The 14,707-nt window shown below is 51.5% G+C and overlaps 2 long non-coding RNA genes across 3 annotated transcripts; both read left to right on the forward strand.

Annotated features, from left to right (window-relative positions):
- Nucleotides 1–243: 243 nt before the first annotated feature.
- Nucleotides 244–6,110, forward strand: LOC150039187 (uncharacterized). Of its 2 annotated transcripts, XR_016534505.1 has the most exons (3): nt 305–2,344; nt 5,309–5,401; nt 5,782–6,110. It is a non-coding gene; the product is annotated as an uncharacterized LOC150039187 (long non-coding RNA). The 2 variants fall into 2 exon arrangements; XR_016534506.1 differs by lacking the exon at nt 5,309–5,401 and having other exon boundaries at nt 244–2,344.
- Nucleotides 6,111–8,178: 2,068 nt separating this feature from the next.
- On the forward strand, nt 8,179–12,546 carry LOC150039188 (uncharacterized). The gene is made up of 2 exons (XR_016534504.1): nt 8,179–8,242; nt 11,672–12,546. It is a non-coding gene; the product is annotated as an uncharacterized LOC150039188 (long non-coding RNA).
- The last annotated feature ends 2,161 nt before the right edge of the window (nt 12,547–14,707 follow it).

Consider the following 14,707-nt stretch of genomic DNA (forward strand, 5'->3'; position numbering starts at 1 on the left):
CCCCCCACCACCTGGCTGCCTCTTGAGCCCCCATTTTCAACACCATTCCTACGCACTGAGGTGCTCTGGGCTGTTGCCATAGACACAGGTAAAATAATCTGAGTACTAACTTATGGCAAGATACCAATTGTCACAGTGAAAAGAAATTAGACAGCCAAGTGCCAGTGGCTTAAGAATGTAATCCTAGCAAGCCATGACTCAAAGATGTGCAAATTAAGCTTTAAAACCAGCCTTGGCAGGAAATCGGTGAGACTCACTCCAGTAATTTGGCCCCAAAATGCAGAAGTAGAGCTGTGGCTCCAGTGGCAGAGTACCAAATAGAAGCTCAGAGACAGCTCTGGCCCAGAATTCAAGCCTCAGAACTGTCACACACACGAAAAGGGGCTAGGAGTGTGACCTAGTTGTACAGTGCTTTCCTAGCATTCATAAAGCTCAGCGTTCAATTCAAAGAAGAAGCCGGCAGTCACACTGTGGTTCTAGTGGAGGAGCGCTAGCCTTGAACAACCAAAAAAAGCTGTGTGGCAGTGACCAGGCTTTGAGTTTAAGCCTCAGGATTGGCCAAAATAAATTAACTAATACATGAGTGAAAAGAAATGTGAAGGATCTGGTGAAACAACAAAAACAACAGAACTGCAGGACTTGTGTGTTGTGTAGCAATCAGACCACCTAGGAAAACACCCGAGAGAAGCCCTGGCCCTGCCAGCACACCTGGCCATGTGTCTCCAGGAACCACAGCTGTGTCCATGGAAAACAGGAGCCTTGAGAAAGCATGAACGACCATGCAGTATATTCAGGAGACGGTTCCAGCGGAGCGGCTCCTGGGAACAGCTGACAAGCATGACAAGGTGGCCGGGGTGCCAAGGGAAGTGGGGTGGAGCGATGCAGAGAGGGAGGGTGGGCAGAGGCAGTCATAATAGCCGATGTGAGTGTGCAAGTGAAGTGCAGGTGGAATGAGGACGGAGTCGGGCAGAACCACGCGGTCTGTGCGCTCGTCAGAGTCACCCTGACGACGTGGTCTCAGCCTGGGCTCCACGCCGTGGGTCCGGGGAGAGGAGGTGCGCGGGCCGGCGCGCCCTCTGGCGGCCGCCGTGTGCACTGCGCGGTCCCGGCAGCCATTTCTATTCCAGCCCGGGGAGCTGGGGGCTGGAGATCCTGAACCTGCCGCCGTCCTGATCCGAGGTGTGGTTCAGAGAGCCGAACCAGGGTTCCCGGGACCCCCAGGGACCCGGACGCTCCTCCCTGAGGTCCCGGCCGGCGGCGCCCCCAGCGGAGCTCCCTCGACACCGACGGGTGCGCAGCTCCACCGCAGCGGCTCGGACCCGGACTCCAGCGGGCGCTCCGGACCCGGGAAGTCGGCGTTCGGAGCAGGCGCAGGGTAGACCCTGGCTATGGCGCTCTGAGCATGCGCAGGGGGCGGGCACTCGGGGCCGTTCTTCCCGCGGAGGAGCTGCGGGGGTGGAGCTGGGTGGCCCAGCTCCGTGGCGGGTGGGTGCCGGCCCTCGGTCTGCAGCTGGGAAAGCTGCTCCTCTACCCTCGCCGGGGTTCTCTGCTGCGGGTAAAGACGGCTCCACACCCGAGCCTGCGGTCCTCCTCCCGGCCCGGAGCCCCACCCGCGCTCCTGGGCCGCCGCCGGGAGCCCCGGCTGTCTCCTGCGCCCGTCCTCGGCCGGGAGCCCGGGCCCAGCGCACCCAGCGCGGCTCCGTAGCCCGGGGTGACGGAGGGGCAGTGTCCCAGCCCGGCCCCGCGCTCCCCCGCGGTGGTGTTTCCATTCACTGCGCAGTCAGCTCGCGGCCGACACGACGTGGAGCCCCGTCGGTCCCCTCCGTTCTCGGGATGCCTTGTTGCAGAGCAGATCCCAGCGCTGTGGCGGTGTCCGTGCACCCGTGAAGCCACCCGATCTTCTCACCACGCGCTGCCGTCCGCAGACGGCCAGGGCTGGACGTGGAGTAGATGAGGTCGCCACTGTCCGCCCTGACAAATGGATGTTTTGTGGGATAGTCTCCTGAAAGGCATAGCTGGAATCACAGATGTGCTCACCAATGTGCATGAAGCATATGGAGTCTCAGCACGGCTGCCTGGGTGCATGCGCTGTGCTTTCACTTGACTGTGAATGAACTAACCCTTCTGTACCCTCACAAAGACGGCTGCAAATCTGTACATATATGGACACTCATCTAGAAACAGGTGTCTTCTTCTTTTCAGTGCTGGGAAAAGAACTCCAGGCCTTCTGACCATTATGGAGACTCTCCGGGAGTGAGTTACACCCAAACCCTGAAAACAATTGGAATGTTACTCTAAGTCCTCCTAAAGTGTCCCTGGCAACGTAAAAGCAAGCATGTAAAGTGTAAGAAGCAACGCTTGCTTGCTTTGTCTGAATAATGTGCCACTAATTATTGTCTCATGGTAGTATTGTATCATTTATGATTTTATTATCACTTTGCATTTGAAGTACTCATTGATTATGAAAATCACAGCATACTCTATGTCATTTCTTAAGCTGTTAATGCTCCTAAAGCTTAAAAGGCTAGCATAGTGATTGTATATAGAGATTCTTTTTTTTTTTTTCTTGCCAGTCCCAGGCTTAAGCTCAGGGCCTGATCACTGTCCTTGGACTTTCTCAAGGCTTGCACTCTACCTACCACTTGAGCCTCAGCATCACTTCTGGCTTTTTTCTATGTATGTGGGACCTAGGAATCAAACCCGGGTCTCAATGCATGCTAGGCAAGCACTTTAGCACTAGGCCAAACGCCCGGTGGTAGAGCACTAGCCTTGAGAAAGTTCAAGGACAGTGCTCAGGCCCTGAGCTCAAGCCCAGGACTGGCAAAAAAAAAAAAAAAAAGGCTAGCATAGTTTGCACAAAAACGTTGGTGATTACCTTCCCTACATAGTAATGAAATTAATTCTGATTAGTAAAGTTTTTATTTCATTTTTTAATTTAGGCTGCCAGAAGCACTGTTTCTATTTATACAAAATGCTTTTGAATATATACCCTTGATCACAGATTTTGAAGAAATCATGTAAGATGATAAAGAATTTGAATGATACAGTAGATATAAGATAAATACAGTTGCAAGAAAATTTGTTTTGACATCAATTTTTTTTAAATTAAATGATTTTGTACACAAAGCTCTAATACTAAATAATCACAGGATACTTAGGGGGCAGTCAATGTGTACATTTTCAAAAAGTTAGATATTGTTGTTTTATATGAAAGTATAGTATAATCCCTATGTTTTCAGGCTTTAAAATAAACTGTTAGTGTTTTATAAGAAATTATAGTATGGTCCAAATGTTTTCAGGCCTTGGAATAAATGTTGAGTGCCTTGGAGACAGTAGCACAGGAGTTGGCCCAGGTATGGAAGGGTGGGGGAGGGGCAGAAACTAGAAAAGTCATGTTGGAGATGGCACCACAGCCTTGTCAGTGTGCTCACGCAGGTGGCCCTTGAGAGGGAGGAAGGACTTGAGCTAGACACAGAGAAGGCACTTGAGGGCCTCTTTTCTATCGATCTCCTTCACCAAGACAAAGTTGACCCCTACTCCCAAACACACCCTGCATTTCTTTGGAGAATCCAAGAACAGATACACTGTAGTGCCTTCCAACACAATAAAGACAGCATCATTCCTTGACTAGGGTTCTGTGATGGAAGAGAAAAGTGACCTCTGCCTTGGTAGAGGCCAAGAGTTTATTCTTAAGGAAGCAAAGTTGGCACATACGGCCCCAGAGATTTCATGATGATCGTTCTTGCTGAGGTTGTCTGGGAGGTTTGAGGATCCTGTGAACACAGGACATGGACAGGTGTCTGTCCCTTAGTTACATGTTTCTAAAACATACTTTTTTGTTGTTCGTGGTCTTGGAGCTTGAACTCTGGGCCTGGCTGCTGTCCCCAAGCTCTTCAGCTCCAGGCTTCCACCCTACCCCTGGGTCTGGGCATTGTCCCTGAGCTCTTCAGCTCAAAGCCGCTGCTCTACCCCTTGAGCCACAGCACCACTTCTGGTTTTCTAGAGGTTAATGGGAGATAAGAGTCTCATGAACTTTAGTACCCTGGCTGGCTTTGAACCACGATCCTTAGATCTCAGCTTCGTGCGTAGCTAAGGATTACAGGCATGAAGCACTGCACCTGGTTACAATTTTGGTTTTTTTTTTTTTGTCAAGTTCCAAGTATTTTGTTTAATGTTTTTTGGTCTCTGTGCATTTTCAAACATGAGTTACAAGGATATTAGTAATTTGCTCCTATAACTTACTGTTTTGGCAAGCAGAGACAATGTGAGAGGGACTTCTCTTATTTCCTCACCTTTCAGCCCCTCTCTTGTCCATCTCTATTCTTAAAAGGGAGATTTTATTAAAATCCAAAACCAAAACGAATATTCTATCTCTGCTTCTACTTCTGAGGGTAGTAAATTTCCTCCTTCCCTGAAGAATCTCTCCCTCCCTTTCTGTCTCCGGTCCTCCTTTCTTTTTTTTCATTTTCTGGGTTCCTTGTATTGAGGACTGAACTCAAAGTAAGAGTCTTAGAAGGACTTTCCTGCTGAAGCTGGCTTTGAACCTCATGAGATCTCAGCCTCCAGATCAGCAAGGATTACAGTTGTGAGCCACCTGCCATAGCTTTACTTGTCTTGTGTAAACATTGCTGTACTGACTGCTTTTCCTTTTCTTTCTTTCTTTTTTTTGCCAGTCCTGGGCTTGAGCCCTGTCCTTGGACTTTCTCAAGGCTAAAGCTCTACCACTTGAGCCTCAGCACCACTTCCAGCTTTTTTCTATGTATGTGGTACCGAGGACTTGAACCTGGGTCTTCGTGCATGCTAGGCAAGCACTCTACCACTAGGCCAAACTCCCGAACCTCCATTGATAATTTTTATATCAATTTCTACTCCACCTTCCTTCACCTCCTTGTGTGCACTGACTCAAAGCCTGTGGTTCCTTTATGTCCATATTGGAAACTTGAACTTATAACCACGGTAGTTTCCAAAAATGAACACTAGATGGCGCCCTTTGACCGTTGTAGCATTGCACATTGAAGGGTGGGTGATGGACGTGGGGGAGGGAAAGAACACAGCACAGGGATCTGTGTATGTGGAGCTCCGTGATTTTCCTGGCATCATAAGTTCGCTGCACTGGTTTCTGCCTGCCTGGAGTCATCAGTACTCTGATACTTAAGCTTGTGCTCTTGCATTTTACATTACTGATTGAACTCTCAGTAAATTCTGAGTAGAGCTGCAACTGCAGTTGGTGTGGATATATAGAGAACAGCTTCCCCATTCCAAATCAAAGACATTTTGTCATGTTTTCCCTTTGGCCTAACACTTTTAGCTCAAGTCTGTAGCCCCCGTCATTCAGGAGGCTGCAAGAAATCTGAGGACCAAGACTCAAAGTTGTCCTCGACAATATGGCATCTGTCTCCAGGCAAGTGGATCCTCTTAACACCAGGATTTAGAGGAGGGAAGCACTCAGACTGATCAGCTATGGCTGGGCTGCGAGTGGGAGTGCCCATGTATCCAAATGGGATTGGTAGGGCGTCCATGTCAGCGACAGGCCATTCCTTTGGGCCTGTGTGGGTTGTCCTGCAGCCCTCCACCCATCCTGCATCAAGTCCCCAAACCTTTTCCTTTGAGGGGGTCCATTTCAAGTAGTAGATGCTTGTACACGTGGGTGGCTAGTATGTTCAAGCTCTGGGTGGGTAGTTTGATGGGAAAGGGAAAGATTTAAAAAAAAAACAACACCATGATGAGGAAGGAAAAACTGCTCCTCCTTGTAACATCTCTTTATCTTCCACACCCCACCAGGGACCGCTGGATAGACCACCGGAACAGGGAGCAATGCCTGAACCAACTCAGCACTTAGCAGAAGGCAGCCAGCTAGGAATCCGATCCAGTTCACCTTTGGTGTGTGTGGAGGTTTTGCTGAGCCAGGGATGCAAGGCGAGATTTTGGGGAAGAAGCAAGCCTCCTCCTGTCCTGACCCCTGAGCACCCCTGGGCCTCTGGCTCCTGCTCCTGCTCCTGCCCCTGCCCCTGCCCCTGCCTCTTCCTCCTCCCCAGCTCCCGCCCCCCTGCCCCCACCATAACCTCACAGCCCTCTCCTAGAAATAAAATAAAAGGACCCATTTGCTTGAATCGCACTGTCTTTGGCTTGTGTTTGTATTCCACTCCCAAGATGAAAGGGGGTTGCATTTCTGACGTCTGATGCGGGGGCGGGGGGCGGCATGGAGAGAGAAGGTTCTTCGGGGTCGGGGTGTGGGGCGGGTGGGCAGGGGGGCGGATGGACAGATGAACGATGGGGTGGGGGTGTGGTGGGATAGGTTGGGTTGGCCCCTGAACTCGCTCGCCGGTTTCTGGGAGTGTCCAAGCACCAGGGAGGGGACTTGAGGATGTGACTGACCAGGGAGACACCGGCCTTGCTAGTCGTGGAGAAGGACTGAGTGACACAGCAGTCCAAGCCCAGCCACACCCAACACACCGGAAGAATGAATTCTATTTATTTCTTCCTCTGCTTGTGCTGCTGCTGCTTCTGCTTTCTTCATTGTCGGGGTGTCATGTGTAGAGGGGTGACAGTTACATTCCTCAGGAATAGGATACATAACTTCACACACACACACACACACACACACACACACACACACACACACACACACACCCGAAACCCCTTCCATGCAGATGTAGCTTTGATAGAACACTCGAGAAGGGCTCTCCTGCGCTCTCTGTGTCTGTCTGTCGTCTGTCTCTCTCTCTCTCTCTCTCTCTCTCTCTCTCTCTCTCTCTCTCTCTCTCTCTCTCTCTCTCTCCTCCTGCACACCACCACCACCACTACCACCACCACCACCACCACCAACAACAACAACAACCCCTCCCTGGTTTCTGTGAAGAGCTAGTCTTGGTTAGGCCCGGCCCAGCCCGGCCTGACCCGACCCGACTGAGTGGAAGAGAAGAGCATAGGTGGCCGGAATTTGGGCGCTGGCTGGTTGGTGTGTGTCCCTGCACGTACTGATTTTCAATGTCCATCTCACCTACTCTCTGTGGCCTGCACCCACCCCAGGTCCTACTGGACCGAATCGAAGGACAGACCCGCCATGGGAATTCACAGCCCTGGTAGTTTCCGAAAGTTGACACTAGATGGCGGACACGCACTGCTGGCCTTGGTCACCTCGAATGGCCCAGGGAGGGGCGGGGCGGGAAGGGGCCCGGCCCGGGTCCACTTGTGGCATTTTTAGTGAGGAATCACGATGAAGAATCTCAAAAGGGGGCCAGGAGTGTGACCCAGTGATAGAATACTTGCGTAGCATGCACGCATGAAGCCCTAGGTTCTCTGGACTGCGTACACAGAAAAGCCAGAAGTGGTGCAGGCACTCCGTAGCCTCCAGAGAGATCAAGGCCAGAGTGCCCAGGCCTTGAGTTCAGGGGCCATAACTTGGAAGGAAGGGAGGGAGGGAGGGAGGGAGGGAGGAAAGAGAAAAAAGAAAGAAAGAGAGAGAGAGAGAGAGAGAGAGAGAGAGAGAGAGAGAGAGAGAGAGAGAGAGAGAGAAAGTTTGGAGCTTGAGCTGGACTTGAATCTCTACCCACAGATGTCAGACTCCCCAGCAACTGGGTGAGCCACTGCCATGGACTGGCACCACCCCCTGCGGTCCTTGGGCCTTTTTTGGGTCTTCCTTCTTAGCCTATTGTTTGCTTGTGCGTGTGTTTTAAAGAGCCACCGTTCTATTCTAGCCCACCCCTGCTACTTTGTTTTCATAACTACCATGCTCCCAGAAGATCTTACGCTCTTAACCTTCGTACACACACACGGTGATCAAAACCTACTGCCCTTACTGCCCCTCTTGGGTGGGTGGTGAGGGGGTACAGCTGGGGTCAGAGGAATTTCCATCTTCAGAAACAGTGATGAAGTGACATGTTGACACAGTATCGGTGCTGCAAATGAGCTGAGAGGCCACTAAATGGATTCTTTGCATTTCTGGGAGCCCCCGCCATGTAGGTGCTTCAGTGCAGTGTGTGTGTGTGTGTGTGTGTGTGTGTGTGTGTGTGTGTGTGTGTGTGTGTTCCTTCCTGGACTCTGCAGTGGAAGCTGCTGCCCGTGGTTTCCAGGCTGGCAGGGAGACAGAAACAAAAGCAGGAGTGAACAAGTGTTGGTGGGGGTGGGGGTGGGTGGGTAGAGACACGAATCGGGCAGGCAGGCAGGCAGGCAGGCAGGCAGGCATCCATCCACAAGTATCAGGCTGGACAGATGGACGGATAGATCGACTAGTCACGTTCAGGTGACCCAGTCAGTGACTGAGTTCTGGATGTTTGGGGGGCATTTCCTTCATTGTTCCTTCCCCCAAATGGCTTCCTCCCCTTCCTCTTTGTCTTTTTTTCTTCCTTTTCTGGGGGGTGGGTCCTGGGGCTCGAACTAGGCCCCGGGTGGGCGCTCTTCACGTGAAGGCTGGCACCCTACCCTGGAGCCAAGCCCCACTTCCCGTTTCCTAGAGTGTATTTGGGGGAGATAAGTGTCTCTCGGGTCGGGTCGTCCTGTGGTACCCAGGCTGGCTCTGAACCTTGGTCCTCAGACAGACCTCAGCCTCCTGAGTGGCCACCGTGCCTGGCAAGTTGGTCTTTCTTCTCTACTCACAGGAGATGCGTCTCGACTTAATTTTTTTTTTGGGGGGGGGTTTGGTGGGTGGGGATAGTCTTGTGACTTGCACGCGCACCAAAAACAATCATGGTGGGGCCGGGAATGCGGTTTCATGGGACAGTGCCTGCCTAGCCTACCTGAAACACTCAGTCAGTGTTAGGAAAAACTGGGGGAGAAAGAAGGAAACAGGCCGGATGATCTTCCACTGTTTACTGGGATAGATAGCGCAGCAGCAGCCTGCGGGGGGGACACAGCCTTCCCGCAGGCAGGCTTGGAGACCATGTGGAAGGGGGTTCAGGAGTGGGGTTGGTGAGGGAGGTCTGAGCAAGGAGGCAGGCGGGGGTGAATGAAAGAGTTGAAGAAAACACCCCCCCCACCCCAAACCCAAAACAAAACCGAGAAAACGTCCACAAGGGAAGGTCGGGCGGGGTGGTGGGGTGGGCTTTCCAAAGTCTGGGCCCCCGTGGTGGTGGCATGTTTACAGGTGGGCAAGCTCGGGTACATTGGCTATGCTGGAGTCAGACAGTCTGCTGCTGCTGCTGCTGCTGCTGCTGCTGCTGCTGCTGCTGCTGCTGCAAGGTTTCCCTGGCATCTGTAAGCTCCAGGGAAAACTGAGTGCGGGTCAGTTCTTCACGGACTTCCATTGCTCAGTCACTCACACATAGGCAGGAAAAGCCACAAGGGGCAGTGAGGCTCTGGGATAGTGCCTAGGCCCCGAGTTCAAGCCCCAGGACTGGCCAAAACCAGCAAACAAATACAGAAATGAGGGGACAGGAGTTTGGCCTAGTGGAAGAGTGCTGGCTTAGCATGCGCAAAGGCCCGGGGGGTTCCATTCCTTGGTACCAACCACATCCATAGGGGGCAAAATAATCACAATAAAAAAAACCCAGAAGTGTGTGGTGCTCTGGCTCAAGTGGTAGAGCTCTAGCCTTGAGAAAGAAGCCCAAAGACAGTGCTCAGGCCCTGAGTACAAGCCCCAGGACTGGCCAAAAAAAAAAAAAAAAGACAGAGAAAGGAGAGAAACCCTAACCCTACCTACAGACAGAGGGCCCCGAAGGGGAAACATGAAAAATACAGTATCGAGGTCATTTTTAGGCTGAGGCCTACCCTCCAACCAGGCCTCTGAGACTGCCTCCTTCCTGGTGGGATTGCCTTCACTGGAGCCCTGCATTTGGAAGGTGTGCACCCGGGCTGTCTTGTCTGTGAATGCCTAGCGGTACTTTCCCGTGCCTCCCGAACTGAAACTCAGGGCCTGGGCTTTCTCCCGGCCAGAGCTCTACCACGTCGTCAACCACAGCAGCAACAGCTGCAGCATTCGTTTCTGACTTCACTGAGGAATGGAAGCCGGGTCTTCCCGTTTGCTAAGCAAGCCCTCTCCCACTAGGCCAAACTCCCGGTCTCATCGATCCTACTTCCTTGAAACGATTTTCCTGAAGGTAGCGGTCGTGGAATTCCGGGCCTGCTAGCTGTTTGTCTTGTTGTTTGTTTGGTTCTCTGTAGTATTTGATTTTTTTTTTTATTTCCCTTTGGTGGTTTCTCTTCCCCAGGCCCCATCCCCACCCGCAGGGTGAAGCCTAGAAGGAATGTCAGGCCGTTGCCATGACAACATTTACAAGACAAAGCACAGTCCGCAGTCCGAGCTTTTCTGGGGAGGAGCTGACTAGCTGAGTGGCTTGCCTTCACCCCACCCCCACCCCCACCCACCCGGCGTCTCCCCCCCCCCCCCCCCGCAGACACACACCGCACACCGCGAGGGGAAATGGCTCACACTTCACTCTGTCTTGACAAACACAGCCTCTCGTGTGCTTGGCCTGATCCTTGGGCAGGAAAAGGCAGCTTTGGGAGTATTTTTTTTTCTGCTGCTGGCCACTTCCCTGCTTTCCTGGGCCAGCGACACACACTGCACACGCGCACGCGCGCGCGGGGAAATGGCTCACTCTTTACTCTGTCTTCACAAACACAGCCTCTCGTGTGCTTGGCCTGATCCTTGGGCAGGAAAAGGCAGCTTTGGGAGTATTTTTTTTCTGCTGCCGGCCACTTCCCTGCTTTCCTGGGCCAGCGATGGGCTGGCTGGCTTGTCTCCTACTAGCTGGACTGGTCAGACTGCTACCACCCGCCCCCTGCCTGTGGCGGAGTGAGTGCCGCCCCAGTCCACAGACAGAATTGGGGGAGGGCGTGGGCATGTCTTGGCAGAACTGGACTCTGCCCTGTACCCTTCGGTGAGGCCGGGTGTGTGAGTACGAAATGCCCTGTGCGGCTGACCCCCCACTTGGCTGACCTCCCTGGGGAGAGAGGAGAGAGGGGAGGAAGTCAGGAGTCTGGTCTCCTCTTCATTTTCCCAAGCTCAGGCCAGGCCCAGGGCCAGGGCCAGGGCCAGGGCCAGGGCCTGCTTCCATTTCCCAGGCGAGAGATTTCAGGATCACAGATGATGATGATGATCATTGAGGATGATGGATGATTGGTCCTGCCTGGGGCCTGGATTGCTGTCCTTGAGCTTTTTCACCTGAGACTGAAGTTCTACTATTGGAGCCACAAATCCACTTCCATCTGGCTTTTTGGGCAGATGCTATCGATGTAGTTTAGCGAGTTAGTACTCAGTTCGTATTTTGCCAGTTCATTCCCAGGGCCGAGATCCCCCTCCCTCCCCGCCACCCCAGGTCCTCAGACCTGAAGTTAGGGCCTGGGCGCTCGGTCCTTGGACCTTTCTTCGGCTAGTATTCTGCCAATTGAGCCACAGAACCACTTCCAGCGTTTTCTCAAGGTGTCATCATCGTTAGCATTGCATTTTTTTTTTTAACTTTTAAAAATTGGTCAGGGGGCTGGGAGTTTGGCCTAGAGCGGTAGAGTGAGTGCTTGTCTAGCATGCACGGAGACCCAGGTTTGATTCCTCAGTGCCAAGTACATAGACGAGATGGAAGTGGTGCTATGGCTCAAGTGGCAGACTGCTAGCCTTGAGGAAAGAGCCCATGGAGGATGCTCGGGCCTAAACTTCAAGCCCCAGGACTGGGGGGGGGAGGGGGGAATTAAAAAAAAAAACAACAGCTACTAAGAGCGGCTCCACCACTAAAAATAGGTTTGTGGTTTAAGAAGACACCTTCGGAGCGTTCTCATAGGAGACTGCGTCAGGCAATGGAGACTGGGAGCTGAACCAAAGCCTCATCGAAGCAGAGTGGACTGCATTTAAATTTGATTCCATCTAAATGTGACTAAGATGTAAGAGAAGTCTCTGGGGCCGGGAGTTTGGCCTAGTGGTTAAAGTGCTTGCCTAGCCTGCAAGAAGACCCGGATTCGATTCCTTGGTACCACATACATAGAAAAAAAGCCAGAAGTGGTGCTGAGGCTCAAGGGGTAGAGCTCTAGCCTTGAGAAAGTCCAAGGACTGTGCTCAGACCCTGAGCTCAAGCCCAGGACTGGCAAAAAAAAAAAAAATAAGGGAAGTCTCATTCGCCTTTGTCTTGTACTTCTGTATTCATTTTTTTTTTTAACTTTTGCTAGAGTGTCCACTATACCAATCAAAGAATGACAGTACACGTCATCCCCAGGATCTATACATGTGTTCCTGGCTCACTCTGTAAAAGCCTAGTAAAATGACCATGACACACACATTTGCCCATCCACAATATTGAAAAAGAACTTGCATTTCTATACCTTTATGGGAAAAAAATTCTGTGTATGTGTCATTGTTATGCAGGAGCGTATTTTGCTGGTTTGAAAGAATAGGATGCCTACAGTTTTCTAGCAGTTTTCTTTGTTTCTTTTTACAGCATGATCTTTGCTGTACTCTTGCTGACGGCCGCTAGATTTTAATGTATCTGTTTCCCTACTTGATCACATTACTGATTCTGATTTCAGTGTTTCATCTGTTTTGCGTTTGTTTTTTCCTCATGTCACATTGGCGAAGGACCCAGGAATAGGACACAAAGGTGGAATAAACATTAATTTTGTGCATTCTTTGGTAACTTTTTTGTGTTTGGTCACTACAAAGCTTTGCTTCAAGTGTATGCATTTTATTCAAATCAGTGATCTATGTTTATGTGATTTCCTAAACATAATTGTGGCTTCTAAAAAAATGTAACATCCTGATCACATTCCTAACTAGAATGAGTATGTCTGTTTTTGTACCTTGATGCTGTATTTTAACCCTTTGTATTACTTAGGTTATTTTGCTTTGGTTAAAAATGGCTCAAGTAGAGAAGCGGTCCCTGTATTAAGACAGCGTACAACACTGTAAATAAAATGTGTACCGTCAATTGTCTTTAAAATAAATAAATGAATAAATAAATACATAAAATAAATATAAATATTGTTAGTATGGGCTGGGAGTGTGGTGTTGAGCCACAAGTGTCTAAGGACAGCGCCCAGGCAGGCAGGCAGGCAGGCAGGTAGGCAGGCAGGCCGGCCCTGAGTTCAAGCCCCAGACTGGCGAAATAAATAGGAAGATAAATACAATACATCCATTTCTGTGTAGTACGGAGGCCAGGCGTGTGGCCCACTGCTAGAGTGCTTGCACAAAGACCTCTTCCCCACCCTGGGTGGGTGAGGAGTTTTGTTCTCGGGTGCCCGGAAGGGGGGGGCGGGGGCTTGATCGATGTTGGGTCGGCTGTTTCCCCCTTGTCCGGGGGCGCCATCTAGCGGACACTGCCTGTCACAGCGGACAGTGATTCCAGGTCGTTGAGGAAGTTCTGGTGAAGAGGCTCATCTGGAGAATACGGAGTCACCCAGGGCTGTCAATTCTGCTGGGTTGTTGAAAATGAAACTGTCTTGGAGGTGGGAGTCTAGCGTCTCATGTGTGTCACTGCACCTACTCAGGGTGGAAGAGGGAGAGAGAGGACAGGAGAGAGGGGGGAGGGAGGCAGAGACAGAGACAGAGACAGACGGACACACAGACACACAGTAGACAGATGAAATTTACACAGAGAGACACAGAGACAGAGGAGGGGTAGCTAGCGGGATGGAGAATGACAGACTGCTTGTGAACTGTCAGGCGGTCACAGAAAGGGCCTGGACAGATGAGATGGTAAATAGGTACATGGTTCCTTCATTTCCAAGGAGGAATTTTTTTTTTCCTCTAGTCTTGGGCCTGGGATAGCGTCCCTGAGCTGCTTTTTGCTCCAAGCCAGCACTGTACCGCTAAGCCACATTCCCAGTCCTTATTGCTATCATTATTAGTTTTTTTTTTTTTCGGAACAACCTTACCCCTTCTTTCGCTTGCTTCCCCATCCCTGCCCACACGTTGCATCGTTCGTTTTCCACACAGTGCATGGCAAACACTATCCTACTTCCTTTAAAATCCGTGCCCCTTCCCTTGCTCCCTCTGAGAGAAAGAAAGAAAGAAAGAAAGAAAGAAAGAAAGAAAGAAAGAAAGAAAGAAAGGGAAAAGTCTAAATCTCAAAGAAACCATACTACCATGGCATGCATGCCAGGTGTCCATGTCATGGAATTTGTTTGGATCCCACGTCTCGTGTATCTGCAGTGCCTTCAGTGTTCAGAGGAGTTCCACCTTCTGACCAAAAGAGATCAGGTGCATCACCCACCCACCCACCCACCAACTCACTTGCAGCACAGGTCAGGGAAACCACGGTGAACACCCAATAGGGAGAGAAGAGTGGGTCCACTCTCTCACTCACTCACTCACTCACTCCGTCAGTCACCAATCATGCCAGTCACAGCAAAGGCAGTACTTTTAGTACTGGGTGTGTTTGGATTTGTGTTTTTCCCCAGGCCGCACTCCACCCCTCCCAGCCCCCCCACGCCTTCCCCCGAGGCTCATGCACCGTTTGCTCCTTCATCATCCACGAAGACCCCTGTTTTCTCTGGGAAGATGGGCTCTCGGACCCGGTCTCTCTGTTCTGCTCACTCCCTACCTGGGTTCCCCTCTTGGCATGAGCGGTTGTAGGAGTTTTTGGGTGGGGTGGGGTGGGATGGGGCAGGCAAGCAGGCCGGCGTGAACAGGGCAAAGGGTGGAGGCGGCGATGTTGGGGGTGGGGCGGGCACGGGTGGTGGATGTGCCCATCCGTCTTCTGTTTCGGGGCTGGCTGGCCAGCTTCACCCATCACTGGGCCGCTGCTGCGTGATGGCGAGGCCGACCCACCCGCCTGCCCGCCGGCCA

The sequence above is a fragment of the Megascapheus bottae genome, unplaced genomic scaffold (assembly GCF_031878675.1).
Source record: "Megascapheus bottae isolate mThoBot1 unplaced genomic scaffold, mThoBot2.hap1 HAP1_SCAFFOLD_37, whole genome shotgun sequence".
Lineage (NCBI taxonomy): Eukaryota > Metazoa > Chordata > Mammalia > Rodentia > Geomyidae > Megascapheus > Megascapheus bottae.